General features: G+C 44.5%; 1 protein-coding gene across 4 annotated transcripts in view; it reads left to right on the plus strand.

Annotated features, from left to right (window-relative positions):
- The first annotated feature begins 1094 nt into the window (after positions 1 to 1094).
- The window catches only part of SEPHS1 (selenophosphate synthetase 1), an 83357-nt gene continuing 60356 nt past the window's right edge, over positions 1095 to 24095 (plus strand). The window contains exon 1 of one of the 4 annotated variants that reach the window (XM_089686165.1): positions 1095 to 1224. The gene's annotated coding sequence lies outside the window, so the exon portion shown is untranslated. The other 3 variants (XM_089686156.1, XM_089686175.1, XM_089686183.1) reach the window with 3 other exon arrangements.

Below are 24095 nucleotides of genomic sequence, written 5' to 3' on the forward strand. Positions count from 1 at the left end.
AACTTCGTGTGTCCTTCAGATTAGCACAACAACAGTGCGTAGAGAGCTTCATGGAATGGGTTTCCATGGCCGAGCAGCTGCATCCAAGCCTTACATCACCAAGGGCAATGCAAAGCGTCGGATGCCATGGTGTAAAGCACGCTGCCACTGGACTCTAGAGCAGTGGAGACATGTTCTCTGGCGTGACGATTCGCGCTTCTCTGTCTAGCAAGCTGATGGGCGTGTCTGGGTTTGGTGGTTACCAGGAGAAAGGTACTTGACTGACTAGATTGTGCCACGTGTAAAGTTTGGTGGAGGGGGGATTATGGTGTGGGGTTGTCTTTCAGGGCTTGGCCTCCTAGTTCCAGTGAAGGAAACTCTTAAGGCATCAGCACACCAAGACATTTTAGACAATTTCAGGCTCCCAACTTTATGGGAACAGTTTGGGGATGGCCCCTTCCTGTTCCAACATGACTGCACACCAGTGCACAAAGCAAGGTCCATAAAGACATGGATGAGTGAGTTTGGGGTGGAGGAACTTGACTGGCCTGCACAGAGTCCTGACCTCAACCCGATAGAACATCTTTGGGGTGGATTAGAGCGGAGACTGCGAGCCAGGCCTTCTCATCCGACATCAGTGCCTGACCTCACAAATGCACTTCTGGAAGAATGGTCAAACATTCCCATAGACACACTCCTAAACCTTGTGGACAGCCTTCCCAGAAGAGCTGAAGCTGTTATAGTTGCAAAGGGTGGGCCAACTCAATATTGAACCCTACGGACTAAGACTGGGATGCCATTAAAGTTCATGTGTGTGTAAAGGAAGGCATTCTAATACTTATCGCAATATAGTTCATATATGAGAGGACTGGGACAGGAGAGACGACCATAACGGGTGAAGTTCCACTTTAACTGAGGCAGTTTGCAGTGTTTGTATGGTAACTTGGTACATATAGTCCATAGTTCACGTTTATTATATCTGAAGACATGCAGTAATGGGCTTTTTCATGAACAATAAGTCCCCGTTCCACGGAGGGGGGCTCCTTCCTTATCCCAGCCAGGTGTCCTCTCATGTCCGGGGCCCTCACACACAAAGACCTGCCGGTGGTGTCGGCAGCCCCGGACACTGAGCGGACACACTGCCGCCTCCTATGTGCTCATAAAGTAGAAGTGAGGGTGTGCGTGTGCTGAGCGCGGTGCATTGTGGGTGTGCGGGACCTGCGGAGGGAGGCGGATGGAGAGCCGGTAAGTGAGAGGGAGGGAGGAGGAGCGGAGGAATCACAGGGGAGGGCGTCCGCCACCGCCGCTTAAAGGGGAACCGTTAACTAAGAATATAGATCCGGTGAGTAGAGCCGCGTCACCCCTTCCCCTGATCCGGTGTGTGTCCGGGCTGCGCGCTGCCGGGGCTGGAGGGAGGGAAGAAGGCCGTGCCGCCTTAAGGGCTGGAGGATTGGCAGCGGCGGGGTTAATGTAAGCCGGACTGCCGACATCTTTCTTCATCGCTGGCCTCTACCGAGGGCCTGAGTGACGGGCCGGGCCTGGTCGGGAGCACTGCACGAGCCTCCCTGCGCCTTTAAGGCGGATGGGGAGGAGTGAGCGGCCCGGGGCCTGGGCCCTACACTGCACGGATCAATAGAGACAGCCTGTGGAGAGGAGAGGGGCCCCGGGCGGGACACTCACCCTGGCCTCAGCACAGCCCATCACATGGTTACTGAACCCGGAAACCACCGGGGGCCCCCCCACATAGCACTCTGCATAGAGTCATAGTGCAGGAGGGGCCCCAAATATCAGAGGGACCCTGCATAGAGCCATAGTGCAGGAGGGGCCCCCATATAGGACCTTGCATAGAGCCATAGTGCAGGAGGGGTCCCCAAATATCAGAGGGACCCTGCATAGAGCCTTAGTGCAGGAGGGGCCCCCATATAGGACCTTGCATAGAGCCATAGTGCAGGAGGGGTCCCCAAATATTAGAGGAACCCTGCATAGAGCCATAGTGCAGGAGGGGCCCCCATATAGGACCCTGCATAGAGCCATAGTGCAGGTGGGGTCCCCAAATATTAGAGGGACCCTGCATAGAGCCATAGTGCAGGAGGGGCCCCCATATAGGACCTTGCATAGAGCCATAGTGCAGGTGGGGTCCCCAAATATTAGAGGGACCCTGCATAGAGCCATAGTGCAGGTGGGGTCCCCAAATATTAGAGGGACCCTGCATAGAGCCATAGTGCAGGAGGGGCCCCCCCACATATCAGAAGGACCCTGCTTAGAGCCATATTGCAGGAGGGGACCCACATATCAGAGGGCCCCTGCATAGAGCCATAGTGTAGGAGGGGCCCCTGCATAGAGCCATAGTGTAGGAGGGGCCCCTGCATAGAGCCATAGTGCAGGAGGGGCCCCTACATGTCAGAAGGACCCTGCATAGAGCCATAGTGCAGAAGGGGGCCCACACATCAGAGGGCCTCTGCATAGAGCCATAGTGCAGGAGGGGCCCCCACATATCAGAAGGACCCTGCATAGTGCAGGAAGGGCCCCTCAAATATCAGACCCTGCATAGAGCCATTGTGCAGGAGGGGCCTCCACATATCAGGACCCTGCATAGAGCCATAGTGCAGTAGGGGCCCCTCAAATATCAGACCCTGCATAGAGCCATAGTGCAGGAGGGCCCCCCACATATCAGAGGTACCCTGTATAGAGCCATAGTGCAGGAGGGGCCCCCATATATCAGACCCTGCATAGGGTAGGAGTAGCCCCCAGACATCACATGGACCTCTCATAGAGCCATAGTGCAGGAGGGACCTCCAGACGTCAGTCCCTGCACACCTGAAGCTATAACACTGGAGAGGCCCCCTGACATTTGTACAGGGAGCCAATCTAATGCACCCTTCACCTCTACAGCCATAGTGCAGGAAGGGCCCCAGCATCTGGTGCCAGTCATCAGATGTACTCTGCACACCTAGGAGCAACCAGAGTCCAGGTGCAGAATGTGCCCCTTGACATCTGTGCAGGGTACAGAAGGTGACAGATATACCCTACACTACCCCCCCCCTCCCCCAATCAAATGCTTATGGGCAGAGTACAATGCGTCAGTCAGATGCACCCTGCATACCGAGGAGCACCTACAGCCAAGAAGCCCCCCCCCCCCAATCTTCTGGCTGTCTGAACAGAGTAGGGTATAGAAGGTTCTGATCAGATGCACCCTGCACACCTAGGAGCACACACTGAACACACGTGTAAATGTCCACATGGGATCTTCCACTCCTGTAACCATTGCAGTGTTAGTAATTTTATTACCCCTCATGGCCACATCACATTATTACTTTAGATACACTTTGCAAAGTACCTGTAAACCCTATATGAATGAGAAATTTCAAATGCAAAATAGGTTTTTTTTTTTTACACTTTGTGTCCTTTGTTGCATCTTAATGCTGCTTGATATTCAGCAGTTTTCAACCTTTCTACCCTTTTTTATTTTTATATACCTTTTATTGATTGGTGCATGTGGCTACCCAAGACAGGTTAGCTGATGGTGACAAGGGTGGAATCTGCTTGTGTTCGTAGTCTCCATTGGGACAGCATGTGACAGGGTGACAATGCTAGAGCACAGTAGGGAGGCAGAGACAGGGTGCTGTCACCTGAATACAGGAAGTTGCAGATTAAAAAATATTCAAAGTTACTGTTGGTTAACATGCTTATGGTTGTGTGAGATTTTATTATATTAATGTTATATTTATTAAATACAAATGTGATTTTTGTCACTACATACAGGGGCAATAATTTGTAACTCCTGAATTCTTTAAAAATGTTTATATCTAAAAAATATATTGTAATAATAATACCATATTGTCCTCATATAAACTTTTTCATTGTTTTTATACAATGACAATAAAGTGTATGGTAATTATTTCAAGAAATCTGTACAATAATAATCTGCCCATTAAAGACAGTTTCTTGTGTATTAAAGAGGTCTGGAAACTGGAGGGAAATGGAAGTCATAAATTACAGTAATCAGATTTGTATATAATATATATGGCCGTGTCCCTGGGAATCTTGTCAGTTGGCTTTGCCCCAATGCAACCAATGTGTCTGGTCTATGGGGCCAAAAACAACATGTTGCACCAACAGAAGCTCCTGCACCCTTTTCCATGTCAAGTATAGGTGTGTTGCATAAGTTTAAATGGAACTCATAGACTATAAAGGGATTCCTCTAGTGACTGCTTAGGCATGGCAGGCCATATAGGTGTGAATGGGGACTTCATTTTTCTGCACTGCAGCTCTCCACACTGCAGCGTGGTGCATAGATTGAATGAATTGCCATTTTATGACCGTTCAATAAAGTTGAAAAAAAAAAAGTAAACCACACCTTGTAGAGTAACAACGCAAAGCGTGCTGACTGATATGAGCGAGCCCTCAGCGATCTAACCCCTGGTTTGCACCAGTGCGTTTTTTAGTGCTTTTTGCAGAACTCATTACAGTCCATTTAACATGGTTTCCTATGGGACATGTTCACATCTACGCTTTTTTGTGCTGCTGTGTTTCTGGAAAGGGTCAGGAACTTTTTTAAATGCAAAAGGCAGCATTTTGGTACAATGGAGTTCAATGGAGAAGCTGCTGAAACGCATGTAGTTTTTACTGTGTTTTGCCTTTTTTTTTTTTTCTCTGCCCAGCAACAAAAAAATTTCCACTTTAACAAAAAAGCTGAAAAAAACCACAAAGTGCGTGTATAAAAGCACATTGCAAAAAGCATTCTAAATCGGATCAAAAGCATAGGTGTGAACCCAGCCTAACAATAATGAAGAATTATTTTGCATTAAAAACCAAAGAGTTTGTGCTGTTGGTCAGCTTCCAGAATTGTTTTCGGGTGCCAAACCTGCAGATCTGATTTGTATAAGGATCTTTTTTTTTTTTTTCACATAGAAATGGAGAAATGAAACCAGAGGTGGGATTTTATTATGTGGAGTCTCAGGATAAGGACAGAAAAAAAAGCTTGCTAATCACAAACCTCAGCCATGACCTAGGTGATTGTCAGGGTGATATTCTTCTGGATGGTTGTCTGACCTCACATAACCTGATTATTTGGGGTTACAAAAAGGTCACCAGTGACAGGAGGAAGTTGTTTTATGTTGCTTTGTGTTTAGTTATATTTAACCTCTTAAAATGTGCATTATGTTCAAATGTACTTGTGGTTATAACCTATTTATCTGTTGGTAATAGGTTCTTTGTTCTATTGTGCTAACAAGGCATTTTTCATTTAATATTCTCACCAGGCTAAATTCATATTGTAAACAACTATCATGTGCTGCTTTCTTGCTAAGTGAAAATGTCTACATCTGTGCTAATGATTAAACTTTGGAGTACTTTTACATGTACATATTTCAGTGTGAATCTGTGTGATCAAGGCTGTTGGCCTCTGTTGTGTGCTGTTAAATAGTTGCGTTTGTTGCAGCAGTTCTGGCTGTGCGTTCTGTTTCTGCAGGTAATACAAAGCCCTGCTCTGGCACACAATGAAGGCCTGTCTGTGCTTTGCTGCATTAAAGGCAGCGTCTGAAATTTAAGGTGTTCCTGGTTCCAACAGTTCTGTTCTTTCAGCAGTATCTGCACACACCTCCTTCCTTTTTTTTTTTCTTTTTTTTTTTTCTTCAGCTCTTTGATTGTATTTTCTTGGTTGCTTTTTCCATCAATGTGTTTCTAATTGTAGGACACAATGGGAGAATCTAAGCTAGCATTATGTTTCCTTTTTATTATTTTTAAGTGCTGCATACCTTCATGTCATTCAAACAAAACCTATACTAACATAGAAAATTTTGGCAGAATAAAGACCGAGTGGGCCTTTGAGTCTACCTGTTTTTGTATTTATTTTTTTCATTTGTTTTTCTTTTTTTAACAATTTTGTCTTCATATAGATCTATGTTTGTCCCAAGCATGTTTGAAGCCATTTACTGTTGAGTGCCTCACTACTTCTGCTGGAAGTTTATTCCAAGCATCCACTACTCTTTCAGTAAAACAATACTTTCTAAGATTAGTTTTGAACTTTCCTCCAGTACGTTTAAGGTCATGTCCCTGTGTTCTCGATCTTGGCTTCATATTGAAAATACTACCCTCCTGAACTTTACCCCCTTGATGTATTTAAAAGTTTCAGTCATGTCTCCCCTTTCCTTTCTTTCCTTCATGCTGTATATATTAAAGTATCCAAAACTTAAAAATAAGTCATAAAGTGGAGAGGGGTTAGAACACTTAGTTTTTATTGCTGTCTGTGCTCCTGTTAGGGAGATTCACCTTCTCTATTTGTCATGTTTACTGTGACCAGTGAAAATAAAGGAAAACCCCAAATTTTGGGTTGTCCCCAGAAAAATGTCAGAGAGGAAATCTTCCAATGGGGACACTAGTTCTAGTGACCTGGGGGACCTCAAGGAATTCCCTTTGCAGTGACTTTCTCTCATCTCCTGTTTGGCTATGGGACAATAAGTGAAGGTATATCTCCCCAATGGGACACAGATGGCAAAAAATAAACTGATAGGGGTTATAACCCTCCCTTACTCTATCCAAAATGAGAAAAAAAAGTTTTGCTTATAGTTCTACTTTACGTTTCTGAAGTCTCTCCCAATATGTTTTATCCCCCAGACATTTCACCATTTTTGTTACCTGTCTCTGGATATGTTCTATCTTATCAATATCTTTTTGCAAGGGAGGTCTCCAGAACTGGACACAGTGTTTTTAAGTGAGGTCTCACTAAAGATCTATATAGGGGAATACAGACCTCCTTCCTCCTGCTGGTGACCCTTCCAGTGATGCATCCTAGAATTCTGTTTGTTTTCCCCACTGCCTGGTCACACTGTTTGCTCATTTTGCAATCATCTGAAATAAGTACCCCAAAACCCTTTTCCTCTTTAGCTCTGTCCAACACTGTATCCCCAATGTTGTACTGATACGCAAAGAAATATAGTTTAGATTTTTTTGGCCAAAGTTTACTGCTCTTATGTAAATTTTCTATGGTAATTATAGACCTTCGTATGATTAAAGAAACTCTGACATGAGAGAAATATGGAGGTGTTATTGCTGACCCATATTTCTGAAAATGCTGGTTGCCTGGCATAATTAGAATTAGTTGTTTTTGTTATTGGCTTGAAACAAGCTTTAAAAAAATTAAGACTGTTAATTTTTTCTTTTCCTCTTGTGTGCTACATGATTATTCTTTGTCGGTGCCTTGGTGTGGAAGATAGAGAACTTTTATTCTCAGGATTGAACAGTCAAAATATTTATTTTGTGATGTGTACTTTAAGCACTAGCCTACAGGACACTTATACCCCTTCCTGCCCAGGCCAATTTCCAGCTTTTAGCGCTGTCACACTTTGACAATTGCGCGGTCATGCAACACTGTACTGTGACAGCTTTATTTTGGTGGTATTTAATCACATCTGGGTTTATTTTTTCTTAAGCCAAAAATCACTGAAAATTTAAAAAAAAAAAAAAGTTTTTTTTTCTCAGTTTTTGTTACAAAATTTTGCAAATAAGTGATTTTTCTCCTTCACTGATGAGGCTGCACTGATGGACACTGGTAGGTGGCACTGATGGGCATTAACAGGTATCACTGATGGGCACTGAAAGGCAGTACTGTTAGGTAGCACTGACAGGTGGCACTGATGGGTGACACTGAAAGGCAGCTCAGATGGGCACTAATATGTGGTATTGATGTGCACTGGAAGGCACTAATATGTGGCACTGATGGGCACTGGCAGGTGGCATAGATGGGCACTGACAGCTGACACTGATGGACACTGACAGGTGGCACTGCTAGGGCTACACAGATCATCAGGGCACACTGATCATCAGTGCCCTGATGATCAGTGCACATGTCCCCTCTGAGGGGCGCCGAGTACCGGCTCTGCTCTCCTCTCGAGCTGTCAGCATGACAGCTCGTGAGGTGAGAAATGCCGATAACCGGCATTTCCCTATTTACATGCGATCAGCTGTGATTGGACACAGCTGATCATATGACCGAGCTGACATCTTCAGCTCTTTCCGTTGATCGGTGATCCGCTCTATCCGAGGGACACAGTGCGCCACCGATCGCTGCGCATGCGTGGTTAGAATGGGATGACGTCCTCCCAGAGCGAGAGAACAGCCTTGCGCCCGTCATTACACTCTATGGTGGACGGGAGGCGGTTAATATAACAAAAGTTAAAGCCAAAGTCCAGGTTAGACTAAAGTAAGTATGCATATTCCATACTGTACCTGTGGTACCTTTTTGTGGAAGGAGAGAATCGCTGTAGCAGTCACTGATACCACAGTAATTGTCATGATGTTCCCGGGCTCATCCCGAGCGACCGCCCTGTTGCAAAGTGACCTCGGAGCTGCTCGCTCAGCACAGGTGCCATTTACGCCTTTTTGCATTCTCAAAGAATGCAACGGTTCTCTGACTGGATGAAATGGAGATCATGGAAACACTTTTCTACCTCGTACAGTCAGAGAATGCCTTGATGCACAAAAGTTATTTAAAGCTGAACAGCTAGTCTTGTGATCTAGCCCCTGTACCAGACTTTGGGATTAGACAAGAAGCAGTAGCAAGCCGTTGAGATCATCATTCTCTTTTCAGGAAGCTCCTGATGAATGTTTAATCCAGTTATAAATTCATTAAATTGTGCTCGGCTCTGAAAACCTTAAGGAATTGCTTAGAAAACCTGTGTAAATAAAGAGAATGCTGGAGTACTTGAGAAACAAATCAACAACAGGGTAAGGCTAAGCACTGGTTTTATTAAAAGGATACACTAAAATATCAATGTGTACAGTGGTACATATGTGAATTTTATATGTACATGATGTTGTCCCCTGCAATTATGTGAGCAAAGAAAGTAGAGTGAACCTGTGCAGACAGAATTCTGAAATCCACCATTGAAGATGTGGTTTTCAAAGTATTTATCATGACTTCATTAATTAGGGAGTCAGCAGCTTTGAATTTAACCTGCTTACATTTCCTGGGTCAGTAACTCTGTCAGGGGAATTCAGCAAAGTCCTAATGACAATTTTCTGGCAGTAGTTTCCTTACAGTGACACTGAGGCCGGCCATACATGGGTCGAAAATCGACCGATTTTTTTTTTTTTTTTTTTTTTTTTTTTTTTTTTTTTTTGTCCAAAAATCGTACCTAAGAATAATCTGCCGATTTACGCTCTGGTTTTCGTGGTTCCTCCCCTTTTCGGTGATCGGGCATGTTGGAAAATACGTGAAAACTACCTATTTTCAACTCAGTGATGGTCAAATCGTACGATCATTTTTCCGAAAAGAATACGCGCATGAGCCGTGACCTGGAAGGAACAGAAATGTTGCATGTTATATGGGGTGAACTTTATGACTTGGTCGGTCAATATTCGAAATCAATGATGGCACCATCGGATTACTGAGCGAATGACATTTCTGATTTTCGGACAAAAAATCGTTCGGAATTCGAACCATGTATGGCCTGCATAAAGCTTTTGTGCAGTGTTTTTGCACAGAGCAGCCTCGAACCACTTCTTTTCAGGTCCCTGCCAGCACTCCTGGCTCTTCCACATCGCGCAGCGCCCCCAGGGAAAGCTGCTCACCCTGGGGGCACCCCTGCATGCTAGAACCGGTGCTCTATGCGTCCATAAGACACATAGAGCCGTTGCTCCCCTTTCTCCCGCTGCTGTCTCAGCCAATGAAGAGCAAGAGTCCCCAGTTAGCAGAGGCTGTCAAAAACATCGCTGGATCGAAGGAAGCTCAAGTAGGGATTGGGGGAGCCGCTGCACCAGAAGGTTTTTTTTTAAGGCTACGTTCACACTAGCCTTGTGTGCAGGCGGCAGAGAGGCGTTTGGGAAGCGTTTTTACCGCTTCCCAAACGCCTCTGCCAACTCTGCACATTACAGCACATGGTGCTGTTCTAACAGGAGCGTTTGCGTCGCGTTGCGTCACGGCAAAACGGACGCCTCTGGTCGAGTCAGGAGGCTTTGAAGCCTCCTATTCTCGTCTATGGTGCCGCTCCGCAAACGCCCGGCCGGCGTTTGCAGTGCGGTTGCGACGCGGTTGCGGGGCGTTTGCGGAGCGGTAACACCACTCAAATGCATTATAGGCGTTTGTGGGGCGTTATTAACACTCGGCAAACGCCTAGCAACCGCCGCTAAACCGCGCATGCGGCGTTTGCGGAGCGTTTGCCGAGCGTTAAAAACGCTCCGCAAACACCGGACCAACGCTTGCCAAACGCTATAGGGGCGTTTGGCAAGCGTTGGCAAAACAGCCTAGTATGAACGAGCCCTTACCCTCATGCATAGAATTCATGAAGGTAAAAAACCTTGAGCCTTTAGAACCACTTTAACCACCTCCCACCCACCATAAAGTCCAATGACGGGTGCAAGGTGGTTCTCTCATTCTGGGTGGACGTCGTACGACGTCCTTCCATTCTCACAGCGCATGCGCAGCGGTGCGCTGTGTCCCTTGGACACAGCGGATCACTGATCTATGGAAAGAGCTGAAGATGTCGGCTCGGTCATGTGATCAGCTGTGTCCAATCACAGCTGATCACATGTAAACAGGGAAATGCCGGTTATCGGCATTTCTCTCCTCACGAGCTGTCACGCTGACAGCTCGAGAGGAGAGGAGAGCCGGTAATCGGCATTCCGCGGAGGGGACGTGTACACTGATCATCAGGGCACTGATGATCAGTGTGGCCCCAGAAGTGCCACCTGTCAGTGTCCATCAGTGTCAGCTGCCAGTGCTGAACAGTACCACGTGTCAGTGCCACATCAATGCCACATATCAGTGCCCATCTGAGCTGCCTTTCAGTGCCAGTCAGTGCCACCTATCAATGCCAATCAGTGCCGCCTATCAGTGCCATATATTAGTGTTGCCTTTCAGTGCCCATCAGTGTTTCCTCATCAGTGCAGCCTATCAGTGCCCATCACTGCAGCCTGATTAGCGCACATCAGTGAAGGAGAAAAATCACTTATTTACAAAATTTACAACAAAAAATAAGAAACTTTTTTTTCAAAATTTTCAGCGGTTTTTGGCTTGTTTAAGAAAAAATAAAAAACCCAGAGGTGATTAAATGCCACCAAAATAAAGCTCTATCTGTCACAAAAAAATTATAAACATTTCATGTGGGTACAATGTTGCATGACCGTGCAATTGTCATTCAAAGTGTGACAGCGCTGAGAGCTGGAAATTGGCCTGGGCAGGAAGGGGGTATAAGTGCCCTGTAGCCAAGCGGTTAAAGTGGAGCTCCAGTCTCCTGGGGAAAAAAACTGTAGCTGCTGACTTTTTTAAAAAATGGCCACTTGCCTGTCCCTCGAACCTGTAGTGTGCTCACCGCAGCCAGGTTAACCAGCTGTCCTCTGTCCCCGGTGCCAGCATCTTAAGTGTGGGCAGCACTGTGCATTGTGAGAGGTCCCGCAGTCTTCTGGGACCTGTCACGTGTCCCAGAAGACTGTGGGGTGGGAAGAACGTCCACTTCTGATTGCCTAGGCATTTAGTGCAAGTACTTGTTAAAACTGGGTACCTGTCAAAACCCCATCCTTAACGAGTCCTTAAAGTGGATGTTCCCCTTTTGGGTGGAGCTCCGTTTTAAGAACTTACCTGCACCTAATTCAGGCAAGCATTTGCCACAGTGTCTGTAACCTTACCAGCATGTGACAAATTTGGGTAGTTCTTAATTGCCACCACTTTTAAGAACCTGCCACTATGGCAGCAACAGATTCTTAAGGAATTACCACCAGTTCTCAGATTAGGAAACTTGTAGTTGAATACATCACTGAATTGGTGTACAGAAGCGCCAGTACTCTGGCAGAGTGGGCTTTGTCTGTGATAGAAGGTTATGAATGGGACAGATTGCCACACAGGATCTCAGTAGCCCTATTCACCTGTTGGCAGGATGGGGAATCTCCCAAAAAAATAAGAGTTTTGCATGTGATTTTCGCAGCACACGTGAGGTATCGTCACTAACGTTGGAGCGAGAGCAATAATTCTAGACCTAGACCTCCTCTGTAACTCTAAACAGGTGACCTTTAAAAAAAACCTTTTTTCTCCTGCATGGTTAGCTGGCTGCATGTTTACCTATTTGCTGAACTACTAAGGGTGGCTAAGACCTGGGTGACATGAAACATATCTGGTGGACCTGTCTCAATGAGGATGATATGGACATACTGCATACTATGGTCAACACTGATCTTCTTATTAATTTTTGTAAGAATCCATAGGAAGCCTTTTTGCTTTAACCAATAAAAATGTGTTCACACTCATTCCCATCTTTATGGTTACCAAACATTCGCAAAAGCATGCAAATCTCTGCCACTTAGCTTTGAAGAAGTCAAGAGACTGGTTCAGTGTACCATCTTTAACGGTGATTCTTAATGACACACGATAAAGCCTTACACACTTGGCAGCCTTGGCTTGACCTCTTCCCAATCTCACAGTCGACCCAGCTTTTGGAACTATAAATATGCAGTTACAGAATATAGTCTAACATTTGAGAGTCTCCAACCTCTTTCTCTTTTCCTAACTCGTTTTTTTTTTTTTTTTTTTTCTTCACTTTTTTTAATGTACATTTGCTCTTCCTTTTTTAGTATGTTCTACTTTTTAACAGCCTCTCTTTCTCCCATGAATAGTAGCAAAGTCTTTTTCCTCCCCCCTTTTTGCTGATCTTGATATTCCACCTAACCTTAAATGCTAACTATCTCCAGTTCAGCAAAAGCGTTTGGGGTCTTTTAGTGTCGCTGCTTCTATCACATCATTGGTTCCTCTTCTCTAGTTCATTACAGGAATATGATCCCACTGCAGTCTGTATTCTTACTGCCTGTTCTTATGTTTTGGAGTCTTCTTGTTGGAATTATTATATCTTGCTTGCAAACTGAAGATCGGCCCCTGCATAGGAGCCACTATGTGTGTGTTGTTCATGTGATATATATGCACCACATATTTATTTATTTTTGTTGTCGTGTTCTTTTTCAATAAACACAGTAAAAGAAAAAGGAGAAAAATCAATGTATGGCCATTCTCAGCATGTCCCTGACGTAGAACAAGCATGTACATACCCAGTTTTCTGACAGCTCACATGTACACACACTATATTGCCAAAAGTATTGGGACACCTGTCTTTACACACTCATGAACTTTAATGGCATCCCAGTCTTAGTCCTTAGGGTTCAATATTGAGTTGGCCCACCGTTTGCAGCTATAACAGCTTCAACTCATCTGGGAAAGCTGTCCACAATGTTTAGGAGTGTGTCTATGGGAATGTTTGACCATTTTTCCAGAAGTGCATTGTTGGGTCAGGCACTGATGTCGGACAAGAAGGCCTGGCTCCACTCTCCCAAAAGTGTTCTGTCAGGTTGAGGTCAGGACTCTGTGCAGGCCAGTCAAGTTCCTCCACCCCAAGCTCACTCATCCATGTCTTTATGGATCTTGCTTTGTGCAGTGGTGTGCAGTCATGTTGGGACAGGAAGGGGCCATCCCCAAACTGTTCCCACAAAGTTGGGAGCATGAAAGTGTCCACAATGTCTTGGTATACTGACACCTTAAGAGTTCCCTTCACTGGAACTAAGTGGCCAAGACCAACCCCTGAAAAACAACCCCACACCATAATCCCCCCTCCACCAAACTTTACACTTAGCACAGTGCAGTCAGGCAAGTACTGTTCTCCTGGCAACCGCCAAACCCAGACATGACCATCAGATTTCCAGACAGAAGCATGATTCCTCGCGCCAGAGAATGTCTCCACTGCTCTACAGTCCAGTGGGGGCGTGATTTACACCACTGCATTCAACTCTTTGCATTGCACTTGGTGATGTAAAGCTTGAATGCAGCTACTCGCCCATAAAAACCCATTCCATGAAGCTCTCTACGCACTGTTGTGCTAATCTGAAGGTCACATGAAGTTTGAAGGTCTTTAGCTATTGACTCTGCAGACAGTTGGCGACTTCTGTGCGCTTCAGCATGCGATGACCTCGCTCTGTCATTTTACATGGCTGAGTTGCTGTTGTTCCCAGTTGCTTCCAGTTTTTTATAATGCCACTAACCGTTGACCATGGAATATTTAGTTGCAAGGAAATTTCGTGGATGGACTTATTGTAGAAATGGCAAACTATCACAGTACCACGCTTGAGTTCACTGAGCTCCTGAGAGCGACCCATTCTTTCACAAATGTTTGTAGAATCAGTCTGCGTGCCTAGCTTGATATTATACACCTGTGGTCATGGAGGTGGTTGGAACACCTGAATCCAATGGTTTGGAGGGGTGTCCCAATACTTTTGGTAATATATTGTACTTGGTGCAGTTCAGTAACTAACAGTAAAATGAAGGTCATGATCTTAGCCCTAGAGTGCACACTTTTAAAAACAAGACAGCCGTGGCAACTTTCATGCTTCAGCCCTTGGATAGTCTGTTTAAATATGGTCATCTGCACAAAAGATGTTGATTCTGTTTTTAAAAGGACAAATAATGACTGATAAATGTAGTATGTGTGCCAAACAATTATTCTCAAGCAAAATGTATCTGTTTTGTGATGGATGTGTTATTAGAATACACCTCACACTTGCACACTTGCCATCTGGAATATCCTCATCTATCTTGCAGGTGACGGAAATTGGCCAGGGTGTATACTACCGTATGCATGTGCCCACTGGCCATGTACACCAAGTAAAACAAAAAAATGCTACAGGCAAGAGGAAGCTGTTTTTTTTTTTTTTTTTGTTTTTTGGCAATAGATACATTGCGGGTTTCTCCTGCCAAAACTCCTATCGTGTGTGTATTTGTGGTCGGTTTTTTTGTTTGGTTTTTTTTTTCCCTCAGTTTAGTTGCACTTTAACCACTTGCCATCCTGAGGACCCCCCTTAATGACCAGGCCTCTTTATGCTATTCAGCTCTGCATTATTTCAACTAATTGAGCAGTCACGCAATGCTATACCCAAACATAATTTATATCCTTTTTTTCACACAATTAGAGCTTTCTTTCGGTGGTATTTGATCACCTGTGCGCTTTTTTATTTTTTGCACTATAAACAAAAAAGTTTTGAAAAATTTTTTTGGAAAAAAAAAATATTTTCTCATTTCTATCATAAAATAATATCCAAAAACCTCAAATTTCGTCATAAATTTAGGCCAAAATGTATTCTGCTACATGTTTTTTATTAAAAAATCCCAATAAGTCTATATTGATTGCTTTGTGTGAAAGTTATAGCATCTACAAACTATGGTATAGATCAGCAATGGGCAAACTACGGCCCGGCGGACCTTTTAATCCGGCCCGCGGAGCGTGATACTGTCAGGGTGGCTGTCAGGATGTGTGTAGGCGGGGCAGCGTGACGAACGTGAGGGGAGCTAGGCTCCTCTCACAGTCCGCCCTGAAGACCGGAACGGCGCGGGAACACGGCGAGAGGAACGCGCGGAGCAAAGGTAAGTAAATTGACACAGGGGGGACTTGGGGACTTAATATGGGGGATGAATTACTATATGGGGGATGAATTACTATATGAGGGATTAATTACTATGGGGGAATATTACTATACTTACTATGGATGACACATACACATCATTCATCTACTCTTGGTCCGGCCCCCGGGTCCAATATATGAACCCATTGCGGCCCTCAAGTCAAAAAGTTTGCCCACCCCTGGTATAGATAATGGAATTTATACAGCTTTTACTTTCTGACTGCCCATCGCATTTCTTGAGGTGCTAAAATACCAGGACAGTACAAACACCCCCAAATGACCCCTTTTAGGAAAGTAGACACCCTAAGCTATCTGCTGAGAGGCATTTTGAGCCCATGAAAGATTTTTTTTTTTTTTTTTTTGGAAAATGACAAACATATTCTTTAATTTTTTTTTTTCACAAAGTCATTTTAAATTATATATTTCTCACACAAGCCATGGGTATATGTGGAGTTACACCCCAAAATACATTCTGCTACTTCTACCAAGTATGGGGATACCACATGTGTGAGACTTTTTGGGAGCCTAGCCAAATACAGGAGCCTGAAGGTGCGTAACTTCCTCATTTCACTTCCTCACTACCTATCAGTTTCGGAGGCCCTGAGCTCACCAAACCTCCCCCAAATGACCCCTTTTTGGAAGGTAGACACCCCAAGTGTTTTGAAGATCTAATTTTTTTTCTCACAAGGTTTTGAAATATAAAAAAAATTTGTTTCTTCATTTTCCTAAAATTTGTGGCAACAAACGAGATCTGGAAAATACTCACCATGCTTCTTATAAAATTCCTTGGGGTGTCTACTTTCCAAAAAGGGGTCATTTGGGGGGGTTTGGTGCTATTCTGGCATTTCGGGGCCTCCGAAACTGAAAGGTAGTTAGGAAGTGTAATGAGAATATAAAGCCCTTTTAAAAGCCTGAAGGTGCTTGCTGTAAAAAAAGAAATTCTTCGATTGATTCAGCATGCCTCTCAGCAAATAGTTTGGGGTGTCTACTTTCCAAAAAGGGGTCGTTTTGGGGGGTGGGGGCATTTTATGTCCAGCATTAGAGGTTTATGCCACACATCTTTCACTCTTCTAACCACCTGAAGACCAAGCCTTTTCTGACACTTATTTTGTTCACATGAAAAAAAGCTGTTTTTTTTTCTAGAAAATTACTTTGAACCCCCAAACATATATTTAAAAAAAATAGCAGACACCCTAGTGAATAAAATGGTAGGTGCTGCAATTTTTCATGTCACATAGTACTCGCGCAGAGATTTTTTTTTTTCACACATTTTTAAAAAAAAAAATACACTTTTTTTTATTTCAATGCACAAAAACACAATATACTGGCCAATTATTTGGTACAATATAAAAGGTGATGGTATGCCGAGTAAATAGATACCAAACATGACATGCTTTAAAACTGCGCATGCCCCTTGCAATGGCGACAAACTGCATACATTTTTAATCTCCATAGGCAACGCTTTAAAAGCCTTTACAAGCTACCATTTTAGATTTACAGAGAAGGTCTAGTGTTAGAATTACTGCCCTTGATCTGACGTTCGTGACGATACATCACATGCATGGTGCAACCGCTGTTTACATACTGGCACAGGGTCATCACTCGCGCACGCAGGTGTACTCGCGTGCTTTTTTTTTTTATCACCTTTTAATGCTATAACAGGGAATGCAAATATCCCCTATAACTTCAATGGGCATTGTCATATATTCTTTTTTGAGAAATCTGGGGTCTATCAGACTATAGATATCTCCTCTGCCCTTACATTTTCTAATCTCACCAAGATCGGTGTGATCCAATGCTTTCCCAATTTACATATGGCGCTGTTTATATCCTACGAAACTAAAGTGATGAAATGCTCGTAGCTTCTGAATTCTTAGACTATAGAGATGATTGGCACCATTCCGGTCTCCAATCAGCTCTATCGTCAGCTGGCAGAAACACCGGCTGCATTCTCAGGTTCCCCCGAAGGCACGGGATTGCCCGAGAAGGCCGTGGGGGAGGGGGGCATCATCTCCCACTGCTTGTAAAAGCTAACTGGCCACTAGGATTTCTTTTACATAAAAGCTGATTGCCGGCTGAAAAAAACAATACCTGGATGATGCCTGCAGCTGTAGGCATCATCCTGGTATAACCATTTTAAGCCCAGGAATGTACTAGTACGTCACTGGTCCTTGTTAGGTATATATGCTATGTTGTTGTTCTGCTTCCCCTTTTTTTTTTTTTTTTTTTTTTTTTTTTTTTAATGCAGCCTTTGGGCTAAATGGGGAAAAAAAAGAGAAGAAATCTCTGCCACAAAAAGTGTGTTGTATGCCCACCATTAGAATATACCGCCCTGCATCAACCCACTTCTAATTGGCACACTTGAATAAAAATTGTCCGCGTATAAGTGGTACCCCATATGGAAAAAGGATGATACCAAGTCTCAAACTATCTTGCCACTACTCCCTATGTAGTCTGGGCACCCTTCGTAAATCCGAAAACTTATAAGTACAGCCTGTTGCCCTCTCACATCTCACACCTTCTACATCTTGACCCCATATCTGGCACATTTGCTGGGGATAAATTGTTTAAATGCAAGGGAGCCGTGCAAGGTGATTTGCGAGGGGCTGAATTTTGTGGAGCCGGTCAAATTCAGGGTTACCCCGAGGATGACAGAGTGTATTGTCAGTGAAATGCATAAAACACATTATACTCTCATCTCTATGCCTGGCCATGGCAGCAGAGAACACAGGCATTTGATCAATTGGGCCTGTGGACCAATACAACAGCAATTCATTTTTTTAAGCAATGCCCATGTTGAGGGTTAGGCCCCAAAAAATTTAAATTCGGAAACTGTAATGGGTTTTCATGCAAATGGTCTGGCAAGGTTTGAATTTGGGTTGGCGGTGATAAATTTTTGTGCTTATAAATTGTTTTGATCCACAATCAATGCATACAGATCTTCCGTGAAAAATGACTCCAAAAAAATCAAGGAGAGGAGTTAATTGTTCTGTTTCCACCTGAATTCTGGGTTGGGCAGTGAATGGGGGAAGAATGGGTGCTGCCGAATTTGTGGGCTGCCAATCGGAATTTGCAAGCGCATCCAGAAGGATACTAGGGTCTCTACTGGCCTGTGTGCGAATTCTTGGTGGTTGCGGGACACTACTTGTGCTCGCCACCACATCAGCTTGTACTGCACTTATGGGACTCACCACGTCACCAAGTGATACTGCAGTGCTAGTATGTGAAAGACCAGGATGTACTAGGCTGCTGGTGCTCGCCAGTTCACCAAAAGGTAGAGCGACACTAGTACTGGCACTCTGCTGCATATGAGGGTCATCAAAATTTACCTGTAAGAGCTAGCAGAGATCAGGCCTGATTCTGCGAACACTGTAGTTTTGTGTGCAATGTATCAAGTGAAAGTGACCTACTGATGCTGCACTTGCTGGGGGAGAAGGGGGGGGATAAGCATATGGACTAAACGCAGGTGCCGGGGCTGATCCCGCTAACGCTGTGTTTTTGGGGACACTATACTAATGTGAATGCTGGTATAGTGCTGATCTGATCAAAGATATTGATTCATTCAGACAATATCCTATCAATGGAGGTTTATTGTGTATGAGCGTGCTCCTGGCAATCAAGGGGTTAAATGTGATGACTGGTGTACTGATGGGCAATCTGACGCTATCTGGGAGGGGCATGAAAACCACAGGAGCGCGAATCGTGTGTGTATATGTGTATATATATATGTGTGTGTGTGTGTGTGTATGTATATATATATATGTATATATATATGTATATGTGATGTTGCGCACCTGTAGCAGTATTGCTGCTATAGGGCGGTTAGAAAACAGTTAAACAAGCAGTTTCCGTTATGGCTCTGCATTTACTTTAACTGACAATTGCGTGGTCATGCAATGCTGCACCCAAATGAAATTTACGTCCTTTTATTTTTCCCACAAATTGAGCATTCTTTCGGTGGTATTTGATCGCCTGTGTGTTTTTTATTTTTTGCGCTATTAAAAAAAAAAAAAAAGATTTTGAGAAAAAAGAACAATATTTTGGACTTTTTGCTAATTAATCATGTCCAATAAAAAAATTTAAAAATCAATTTTCGTCATAAATTTAGGACAAAATGTATTCTGCGACATGTCTTTGATAAAAAAAAAATCCCAATACCTGTAAATTAATTGGTTTACGTGAAAGTTATAGCATTTACAAATGGCAGCATAGATACTGGAATCTTTTTTTATACTAATAATGGCGGCGTTCAGTGACTTATTGCGGGACTGCGGCGGGCATTCTGACACTGGGGGAAACTGACTTGGTGTCACTGACCTCTCCAGTGACACCAATACAGTGATCCGTGGTAAAAATAAAAAATGCACTGACACTGTACTAATGGCACTGGGCAGGAATGGGTTAACATGAGGGGTAATCAAAGGGTTAACTGTGTGATGGGAGTGTTTTACTAGGGGGGGTGTGCTTCACTGTAAGCACACTGCTCTGGATGGCTCTGCTCAGATCTCTAGAGCAGTGTGCCCAAACTGACAGGGAGGAGGACTGTTGGTAAACAATGCAGCCCTCCTCCCTGTTGGTGATCGCCGCCTGGGACCCGGTGACTTACACCCGGGGTCGCGACCGGTGGCGCAGGTAGGGCACTTGTGCGTGCACCCTCTACCCGGAAATGGAGAATCTCATATATATATATATATGGCCTCCTCAAATCAGATCCCACAGATGCTCAGTTGGATTGAGATTTAGAAAGTCATGTCAACACCTTAGACCAGTGATGGCGAACCTATGGCACGCGTGCCAGAGCTGGCACGCAGAGCCATCTCAGTGGGCACGCCAGGAGGAAGAGAGGAAGAGAACGCGCTCTCCTGCGCACCTCCGGGGGCGCGCACTGGGCGATCTCCGTGATCGCTGTGTCCTGCGGACACAGCTGATCACGTGACATGGTAAAAGGCCAATCACAGCGGCCTTTTACCACGTGATCAGCCGTGTCCAATGACACGCTGATCACCGGGAAATGCAAATGCCGGTTCTCGGCTGCACTTTCCTCACGCTGTCAGATCGTGAGGAAAGTACTGCCGAAAACCGGCAGTTGTCAGAACAGGGATCGGCACCGATCATCAGTCAGTGCCCAGCGGTTGTGCCAGTCAGTGCCCAGCAGTGATGTCAGTCAGTGCCACCTATCACTGCTGTCTATCAGTACCCATTATCAGTGTCGCCTATCAGTGCCACCTATCTGTGACACCTCATTAGTGCTGCCCATCAGTGCCACCCATCAATGATGCCCAGCAGTGCCGCCGTTCAGTGCCGTCTGTCAGTGCCTCCAGTTGGTGCTGTCAGTGCCGCTTATCAGTGCCCATCATTTCCTGCATATCAGTGCATCATCAGAGCCTCCTCATCAATGCTCACCAGTGCCGCCTCATCAGTGCTACCTATCTGTGCCGCCTCATCAATGCCCATCAGTGCTGCCTATCAGTGCAGCCTCACCAACGCACATCAAAGAAGAAATATTACCTGTTTGCAAAATTTTAGAATAGAAGCAAAGGAAATCTTTTATGTTTTTAATTTTTTGCTCTTTTTTCATTTATAGTGCAAAAAAAAACACCCAGTGGTGATTAAATACCACCAAAAAAAGCTCTATTTGTGTGAAAAAATGATAAAAATTGCATATGGTTACAGTGTTGCATGACCGCACAATTGTCTTTGTTAAGTGCAACAGCACTGAAAGCTGAAAATTGTCCTGGGCAGGAAGGGGGTAGAAGTGCCCGGTAGGCAAGTGATTAATTCCAGTGTTGGCACTTTGAAATAAAAAAGTTGGTTTTGTGTTGCAGTTTGGGCACTCGGGCTCAAAAAGGTTCGCCATCACTGCCTTAGACTCTTTATGTTTCTCAAACCATTCTTGAGCCATTTTTGCAGTGTGGCAGGGCGCATTATCTTGCTGACCAAGTACACCTCTTTATGGAGACTGCATTCCCTGACAGGACTGGCCTCTTTCAGCAACAATGTTTAGGTAGGTGGTTTGCATCAAGTAACATCCACATGAAAGGCAGGACTCAAGGTTTTCCAGCAGAACTAGTCCAGGGCTGAGCACTCACAGGTAATGGCCACATTGCGATTACATGCGAGCTTTCATTTGGGTGGGTTGCCTCCCAAAGCTAATCGAAGGGATTGATTTTCTTGTATCTGCTTGCTGTTGGCCATAAACACAGGTGTGAATGTAGCCTTGATCAATGTTCATGTAACTGGTCAGTGGTCATAAAGTTACGTCTGATCAGTGTATTGTGTGTGTGTGTGTGTATTTATTTCTAGGTGTGTGTGTGTGTGTATATGTATATGTATGTATGTATGTATGTATGTATATATATATATATATATATATATATATATATATATATATATATATATATATAAAATCTCACACACTATATTGCTTAATGTATTGGGACACCCCTCCAAATCATTGGATTTGGGTGCTCAAAAAAATTAAAGGAGCACTTTTTAATTAGAATATAGCATCAAGTCAATTAAACTCTTGGTATATTGATCTGGTCAGTTAAGTAGCAGAGAGGGTTTTTAATCAACTTCAGCTGCTTTTGGTGTTAATGAAATTAACAGGTGCACTAGATGGGCAACAGTGAGATGACCCCTCAAAACAGGAATGGTTTTACAGGTGGAGGCCACTGACATTTTATTTCCCTCGTCTTTTTCACTAGTTTTGCATTTGGATATGGTGAGCGTCACTACTGGTAGCATGAGGTGATACCTGGACCCTACAGAGGTTGCACAGGCAGTTCAACTCCTCCAGGAAGGCACATCAATACGTGTCTTTGCCAGAAGGTTTGCTGTGTCTCCTAAAACAGTCTCAAGAGCATAGATGAGATTCCATGGAGACAGGCAGTTACTCTAGGAGAGCTTGACAGGGCCGTAGAAGGTCCTTAAACTATCAGCAAGACCAGTAACTGCTCCTTTTGTGCAAGGAGGAACAGAATGAACACTACCAGAGCCTTAAATGACCTCCAGCAGGCCACTGGTGTGAATGTCTCTGACCTAACAATCAGAAATGGATTTCATGAGGGTGGCCTGAGGGCCCGACCTCCTCTAGTGGGCCCTGTGCCACACTGCCATGTCACTTAGAACTCAGAGTTATGTGAATGAGTGCCTACATGTCCCGGCAGCCTTAGCAGCTGTCAGCTTGTAGTTTTCAATGAACTACCACGGCGTTGTGGAGCGCCGTGTTAGTTCATTTAAGGCTTCCTGTCAGAATATCTCCTTGTTCGTACATACCGTACGGCAAGCAGATATTCTGACAGGTCTGCAGGAGACCTGCATGGCATCAGCGATCTACTGATCGCTGGTGCAATGCTTTCCATGCTCCTGCAGACAAAAATAATAAATGCACATTTTTATACCTGCAAAAAAATGTGCAGTTATTTTTGTCAAAAAGGTGAACTTATCCTAAGGTGAACATAAGATTTCAGGGACAGAGGATGCCCAGTGAACCTGGCTGCAGTGAGCATACCTCTGAATCGAGGGACAGGTGAGTGGCTTTTTTTTTTTTTTTTTTTTGTAGCTGCTGACTTACCGTATTTTTCGCTCCATAAGACGCACTTTTTTTTCCCCAAAAAAAAGGGAGGAAAATGCTAGTGCGTCTTATGAAGCGAATATAAAGTGGCCGGTCTGGTATTTCTGCTGCCACCATGTCAGAATATCGGGCTGGCTGCTCAGCTCTTCTCTCCTGCAGGACCTTACCTGTTCCTTGCTCCAGCGCTGTACAGTCTTCCCGCGCTGGCTTCTTTGACAGCCGGGTGCCCACTGCGCATGCACGAGAAGCATGCGCAGTGGGCACTGTAGCATGCGCAGTGGGCGCAGTGGGGATGACCAGAGACTGCGGACACGGTACAGGGGATGACCAGAGACTGCGGACACGTTACAGGGGATGACCAGAGACTGCGGAGACGGTACAGGGGATGACCAGAGACTGCGGACACGGTACAGGAGATGACCAGAGACTGCGGACACGGTACAGGAGATGACCAGAGACTGCGGACACGGTACAGGAGATGACCGGAGACTGCGGACACAGTACAGAGTGCTGTCTCTGGTCATCCCCTGTACCGTGTCCGCTGTCTCTGGTCATCCCCTGTACCGTGTCCGCAGTCTCTGGTCAGCCCCTGTACTATGTCTGCAGTCCATTGGTTCAGAATATTTTTTTTCTTGTTGTTCTCCTCTAAAACCTAGGCTCGTCTTATGGTCAGGTGCGTTTGATGGAGCGAAAAATACGGTATATTTTTTTGACAGGAGAACGCTGCTTCGCTTTAAGTGCTTTCTTTTCTCGTTCTTTGACTCTTAGTTGTTTTTTTCTATTTTGCTCAATGGGGGTAGGTTCTACAGATTGAACACCGAAGACCCCTTCTTCCTCTTCTCTCTTTATGTTGGTGTACACACCCTGTATAAAGCACAATCAAGTGTTATGAATCTGATCATTTCTATATTATTTTTTAAGATAAATACAACCTGTCAAAATGTATGGAATCACCACTCATGGAAAATGTTCATTCAATTGTTTGTGTAGGAAAAAAAACAATCACAGACATGTCTCAAAACTATTTTCATTTAACATTCCAACCTTCTGGCTTTAAGAAACATTTTAAAAAAATAAAATTGTAGCCAATTGCAACTGTTTCTGTAGATCAAAT

This window comes from Staurois parvus, unplaced genomic scaffold (genome assembly GCF_062004578.1).
Source record: "Staurois parvus isolate SC_StPar_1 unplaced genomic scaffold, SC_StPar_1.0 ptg000019l, whole genome shotgun sequence".
NCBI lineage: Eukaryota > Metazoa > Chordata > Amphibia > Anura > Ranidae > Staurois > Staurois parvus.